The 7500-nt window shown below is 42.1% G+C and overlaps 1 pseudogene; it reads right to left on the bottom strand.

Annotated features, from left to right (window-relative positions):
* The window catches only part of LOC130393187 (nuclear factor 1 C-type-like), a 20432-nt pseudogene that overhangs the window by 8441 nt on the left and 4491 nt on the right, over positions 1 to 7500 (bottom strand).

Consider the following 7500-nt stretch of genomic DNA (forward strand, 5'->3'; position numbering starts at 1 on the left):
TCGAGATGAATGCTTTAGACCAGCTGGTTGTCAACTTGCGAGGCTGAGAATGTACGCATGAATGGGTGATTCATGAAAGTGCTTTCCAGGTGGCTATATAAATACTGTCAAATTCAACTAGCACTTATGCAGTCTGGTGATATATTCAGAAGACGGCCACAGAAAGGAGTAGGCCCACCGGTCTTGCCTATGGCAGGTTCAGAAACCTCTACACTCCAGCTGTAAAAATACGCTGAGGCTGTGGTCTGTCAGAGCTTTGTGATTATTAACTGAAGTCTTTGTTAGGAAACAGCCCTGTTTTAGACCAGTGTTGCTCTGCATGAGATTTTCATTTAGGCTTCAGGTGGACGATGCAACTTGACGAACTCACAACAAAGTCATTTCGTACTTCAGAAAACGAAAATATTGAATATTCCGATTCTTGGTTTAGAGAAGGGTTTAAGAAATCCTGATTGCTGAATGTCGGAAAAAACGTTGTACAACGTTATTGTCACTTCATATGCAAAAAATTATGGCACATTGTAAAAATTCATCCACGATTTCACAGCACTGAAGTTAGAAAGGAATTTCTCTATTAAACATACTTTGGATTGTTATATATTCCTATTTAATTGCTCCTCAGTATGTCTCAAACTAGCTAATAATTGTTTGCGATAGCCTTATGGTAAATCACGGAGAGTTTCAAGTTCATTTGAGCTCCTCAAATACTCTAAAATCCATGGAGGAAAATTGTCAATGTGACAAATTAAGGGGATTTTACCTCCCGAACCAAGACTGTAAAACTAAGCCCCAACTAGAACTCCATAGAAGCTTTGGAATGGCTACTTCACTGGATATGTGCATGTAGCTGCTATACCGCTAGGCATTCCAAATTCATATTTGTTATTTTTGGCTTGTATCCAGGTTTCAGATGCACCATTTTTTGGTGAGAATCCGTTATTGGCCCTTTTCCAGGATGTCTTGACTTGAAGATTCACGTGAAGCTGTCTCTGAGGAGGTTGGGGTTCTTGGGGAGTGACACGCACCATGAACTGCTGGCACTCTATTCTGGCCCCACCCCCTCTCTGTTTTGTCTGTGTCAGCTAGAAGAAGACTGGATGCCAAGCGAGAAGGCTGTTGCTACTGGCACACACAAAGACTGACCCGGAGAAGGGCATAGACACAAAGAAAGAAAAACAGAGAGACGAGGAGGGAGGAGAGAGAGAGGAGAAGAGAGAGAGAGAGAGAAAGAGAGGAGAGAGAGGAGAGAGAGGAGATGAGGGAGAGGAGAGATGAGAGAGAGAGAGAGAGAGAGGGGAGGGAGAGAGAGGAGAGAGGAGAGAGAGAGAGAGAAGAGAGAGAGAGAGAGAGAGCATTGGAAAGAAAGAGAAAGGCAAACATTATAATATGTTTGAAACCAGACAGAGACAGAGACTTTTCTAACTACTTTGACTTGTTTTTTTTACGCCAACCTCAATTCAAACGAGAATGAAAAAATAGAAATAAATCTGAGAGAGAAAACAAAAGGAAACTGTGTGTGTGATGATATCCATGTCTACCGTGGTAATCCTAACAATCAACAAAACATTATGCCCACTCCCCCACGCTTCTCCTCGTCGGTTGCAACAAACAGCGACGACTCGACAGATCTAGAAATTACAGCCTGCAGGTTTACTTAAATTCCGACACACACGCCGAATGTTCAACACATCTGTAGGTGATTTGGAAGGATACACATCTACTTCTTTTTATTTCAGAGAAGAATTTCCAGTGTGCATTTAGAGACCCGGTAATGGCGTAGGCTGTTGGCACAGTCGCCCACTGCTGAAGGATTAAGGTTAACGTTTGCCTTCGTATTTTAAATGCCGGAGGACAGATTAATGGAAACATAACAGAATCCCCACCGTTACCCCCTTTTTTCACAAAATCTTCAGAGTAGTCTCCAAACTGGTCCAGCCGCGATGGATTAAGTCAATTGGACTTGATTCCTTAGCCACGGCTGAATTTCATGTATTTTTTAAATAATTTGCAAGACAATGTTTTTTGTCAAAACTATGCACACATGTTTTACACATACCCTGTAGAGCTGCAAGACCTCGCCATTATCATAGGCCTGTACACTAATTTTTCTCTATGCAAATTGATAAATCTCGAAGAAAATCCAGAAGGTCTATTCATTTACTTAACGGAATCGTAATATACATGTCACTAATGGATTAATTACGAGACCCATCCTTAATAAAAGAAAAAAAAAACTGAAGGTGTGGCTGGTAAGCAAGTAAAGGGTTGGGTGCGGATTTTACTGCCACTACTCAAATGCTAAATCCCTCTATTGTCAGCAAATTCATGGCAGACTCTAATTACACTTGAGATGGGGGTTTGATGTGAATCGACTCTGACATCGGAGAAAATTGCAGTGTTTCGTCTTTTTTCTCCTCCGAAAGGTCACATCTTAACTGTTTGCTGCTGTTCACGAAATGCCTTAAAACCGCAACACATGCAAAACCACAAACAGACACGCACATAACGAGTGCAAACATTGTTCATTTTGCTGTGTACTCCATCCCTATTAGGGAGGCGCTGGCCTAATGAACGCCATCCGGGGCCAAGTTGACGACAGTGTTGTAAAGAAAGCCTTCTCATCTCATGCGAGGCAATCATGGCAAGATGAGTAGCAGCTCATATAAATATGCGCAGTGTTTTTTTTTTTATATAAGTTCCAATGTTCCTTGCTTCAAAAAAAAGAGAAAAAAATGCCAATATGAAAACCAGATGTGAACACCGTGTTCCCTTCCATGGGTTTTGGAACCGGCGCGTACGAGTCATATTAAATATGTTTTCACAAAGAGCTTGGAGCCAGCCAGTGAGAGAGAAGAAGCCGCCTGGACCAAGCCCCGCCCCCCCCTGCTGCCCCCCTCCTCCCCCAGCTATGGCCCCCCTGGAGTCCAATCCCTTACCAACGGTTGGCTCTTTCCTTTTCCAAGCATCTCATTCAGCATTCTAACTGGCACAAAAAAAAAAGCTTTTTCCTGTATCTGTTTGTTCATTGTATGCTATACCTATCACACACGCTTCAATGTAAATGTTCAACAGATTATTTTAGATAAGGCCCCATTTATTATTATTATTAATAGAATATCGTTGTTAGTATTATGTCATATTTCTAAGATATGAGCATCTTCATTTCTTTTCTGCATGGTGCTGGGGTCTGAGGGAACAGTCTAATGCAGTGAAGAAGGCTAGAAGGTTACAGCCCCAATCTGTAAGGACATCACTGGAACAACAAGAAAAAGAGGTAGATCACGTAAGCTAACCTCTTTATAATAATCGTCAAGTTGAAAAATTAGATCTAGGCCTTCCCTCAGTGTCCTCTGTCTGGTACACACAGGGAGCAGCTAAAAATAACCTGGGAACTTACATCAATAAGCATTGTCGGTAAGGCAGGCTTAACAACAGGCAGGCCGGCATCGTGTGTGTGGTGTGTGTGTGTGTGCGGTGATTGTGTGTGTGTGCGTGCCTGTGTGTGTGCGTGCCTGTGTGTGTGTGTGTGTGTGTGTGTGTGTGTGTGCGGTGATTGTGTGTGTGCGGTGATTGTGTGTGTGTGTGCGTGCCTGTGTGTGTGCGTGCCTGTGTGTGTGTGTGTGTGTGTGTGCGGTGATTGTGTGTGTGTGTGTGTGTGTGTGTGTGTGTGTGTGTGGTGTGTGTGTGTGTGTGTGTGTGTGAGTGTGTATCTCTGTGTGTGTGGTGTCTGTCTGTCTGTCTTTCTACAGGCTCTAAAAGCTTAGTTTCCGCTGGGATCCTTTCCGATTTACAACGTTCCCTCTCTCCCTCACTGGGTTTGGCTGAAAGCGTACTTCCTTTAACCCCGCTCAAGGCTTTAGTTGTGGCAAACACACAGACTGGATCTCAATAAAGAACGTCATATAATGGAGAGCGCAACAATTTGTCAACTACTTTGCACTATTTTCCCTTACATAATTGAATCTGTTGACGATTCCAATCCCCACTTTGATCAAGTGCCATTTTAGCACAAGTGCTTCGCTAAATGTGGCCCTGGCCCTGACAACAGAATCATTTCTCAACTTCTCTGATTGCAGTTATTGAGTTATTCAAGTCATTAGTAATTGTTACTTCTCAACATTTTAATTAGGCCTTGTAACCCATTTTCTTCATATCATTTTGATTCAGCGAGGATAAAGGTGCTTAAGGTGAACCCAGGGCTTCACCTGAGATGACCCATTTATGTCCCTCCTTACCTCAGCTTCATCATCCATTAGGCGCTTTGTTGCCTCTCTCTCTCCACTCTTGGATATTTACAGACTCAGTCTGTCTATTGAATTGAAGAGCTTGTTGCGTTCTCTAGTGTTTGATCGTTTTTACGAAGAGACCCCCACCCGTCTCTAAAACAAACTTTTTATTTTACTTTCCTTCTTTGTTTCTTACCATCAAATGCTGACTTTGTTGTTCGAATCAATAAACGTTTTGGAAAATATGACCCCCCTTTTGATTTATTGAGCTGCAGAGATCAAGGCATAGTTGTGTTGGCCGAGTGAGCACAAAGAGTTTGTCAGCCTCCCAGCTGCCAGCACACTCACATGACTTTGATAGATCAGCAAAGTTTTTAACCACAAGATGGCACTAAGAGAAAAATGGCTAAAGATGACCGGAGGGCGGGGGCAGTCACCTCTCTCCTGCACGTAGTAGGCCAGGTAGAGGTCCAGCTCCTTGACGGACACGGCGATGTGTCTGGGCTGAACACACAGGATGGGGTTGGAGCAGTGGCCTCCCTTCACCAGGCGCTCCCCGTCCGTGCTCTCCAGTGGGATGCCCTTGAAGAGGATCACCATCACCAGGTCCAGGCGCCACACCTTGGGGGGAGAGGTGGGGGAGGGAGGGTCACCCACGCTGCACCCATATCCATGTCTATGTCTTGCATTATCACACGCATGTCGTTGCAAAGGTTGGATGTTTCTCTGTGCTTTCTATCTGGAAATGCATACGTCGTCAACCGAAATGCATCAAATGCGCCAGACATAACATTGGCTATACAAATGTGAGGGTGAAATATTACTTTCTGCTTGTCTGAGACAGTCTATGCGCCTCATCTTTCCCTTCTGGTCGGGGTTGGACAGCACACAGCATGCTGGCTTCTTCCCAGTGATGGACAGGACAAAGTTCTCCCGGCACTCTGGCCGTATGTCTTTCCTAAGCTTGGCCAGGAGACGGCTGGCCCACTTCTGCTTCACCTGGACGAAAGACAACAAGACATTGGACAAGCCAAAGATAAGTAGTGTGAGTAATTCAATAGTTCAATACAATATATCCACACACTACACTATTAGGTTGACAGCTGCCGGGTAAAACATTCCTAAAAAAAAAGTCAAACCTCAGGCATTGTATTAAACATAAGACTTTAATTATAGGGGCGGTAGGTACGATTTAAGAGCTATTATTGAGTGTAAGTAGTTTGAAATGGCATAGCCATCCGTCATCTTTAAGTGAGGGAAATACGCTGGGAGAATATCTGCTTTGAGTTGATCATTTTCAAGAGGCACACATTCCTGCATCTTGAACGATGTAGATGTCGCTCTTAGCCGCCTCACAGCTCATTTCTGTGCGTAGATGAATGCATTTCAGGTGTCCCCTGTTAAAGTGGCAGCAGGACAAAGAGAGCCACCTCATAGCTCCCAGTCACTCACCTCTGCCTTTTCACCCAGCAGTTCGTCCTTGACTGCTCTCTCTTCTTCTTTGGTCATCCTCTTCTCGTGCTTCTTGAAGTACTTCCTCTTCCTGGCCTGCAGGTTGAACCAGGTGTAGGCGAAGGCCCGGACCTGGGGCAGTAGTGCCTCGATGAATGGATGGAACTCATCCTGATGAGGGGGAAACCCAGAGGAACACAGTGTGAGGACTTAGAGAGAGATCCTTGATGAAACAGTAGAATGATGGCATCTAACACTTTGTCAGGTAGTGTGAAAGGTTAAAGCATTCAATTCAAATTATAACTATCTTTTAATAGCCGTGGTAAAATATATTACTTTGGTATTAAGACACTTTTCTTCATCTAATTTAGTTTTTTCCACCATCACATGATTGAGCTATACCAGGGTTTGGACCAATTAAAGGTTTTTCCACCTAACCATATCCTGTGTGTATTTTGGATCAACATTTCCTACCAAATGTGCCACGTGCGTGTCTGATGCACCTGTGTTTCTCCTTCATTTCCTTTACTTTCTCAATGTTTTCTTGGCTTACTTTCTCTTACTTTTCATTTTCCTTCCTGTTCCTGCTAATCGTCTTTTTATGTCGGTAACTCTCTTTCCTTCACACCTCAGCTGCCACATTGTCATTGTTCTATTCATTGATAAGTTGTTTCAGAAAACCAAATCCTCCTTTGTACATCGACTAGGGCCTTTTTCCTCATTCGTCACGTTTTCTGTTTGTTGTTAACCCTAACCCTATTTTGTAATTAATGCTTGAATTTGTTTCACGATCTTGGTCTTTACAGACGGCCAGAAGGATACTGTAAAAACTGATTTACTAGTATGTATACAATTGTACACATATTGTACAACTGTGTACAACTGTAAGCTGTGTCCATGGCCGCATCTGAGCAGTGATATCATTAAGTATTAACCATGCATATATTTCATATTATTTTCATGGTATAGTATTAACATAAAGCAATGCAAGCATTTATGGATAACGTAAGAGAATACCCATTGTTATCGGGATGATACAACCACCATTTACCGGTTTAATCCATAGAAAAATATCGAAAGATTAACGTTAGTTCAACTGTAAAAAGGCCTCTTTTTTAAAAAAGATTAAGCAGCACTTCCATATACCAAGTCATCTGCCCTCACACTTGACAACGTGTAACGGCCGATGCTGCCTATCTTATTTGTGTAATTACAGAAAACACTTATTTGAACATTAATTTGCAGTTTCCTAAAATGCATATGGAATGTGGTTTCAGGCAGGGTTTTGACAGGATTGTGCAAAAGTGACAAAAACACGAGCCAGCTGTTTGATTAGCTCACTGCAAGCATGCAGAGCGGATACAGGCAGCATGCTGGTTACATGTTTGCCAACACAAAACGTTGTTATCAACACATAAAAGTCTACACCGGAAGTTAGGTTAACTAGTTTAGGATTTTAGATAAGGAATGCACATTCTTTTTCTGACCATAATTTTTTGTGTTTATTCTGAATTACTTCTAATTGTGTTGTGTTTCTTGAACAGGTGAATAATATTGTTTGAAAATGTATTGTGTGAATTGCAATAATATAAGGAGAAAATATAATTATAAATATTGTAAATAATTATATAATATATATAATATATATTATGTATATTAACGAGAACTCAATAAAACCATGTTTAGAAGCCAACTGCAAAGTTAATGGCAGTGTGAAAGGAGGAATCAAGCTACTTGATGAAACATAAACCCGACTTTTGATAACGGTATGTTCAAAGGCTTAGGTATATTATAAATAAGCATTCATTCTCTAATTCCTGAA

Source organism: Gadus chalcogrammus, chromosome 12, assembly GCF_026213295.1.
Source record: "Gadus chalcogrammus isolate NIFS_2021 chromosome 12, NIFS_Gcha_1.0, whole genome shotgun sequence".
Classification (NCBI taxonomy): domain Eukaryota; kingdom Metazoa; phylum Chordata; class Actinopteri; order Gadiformes; family Gadidae; genus Gadus; species Gadus chalcogrammus.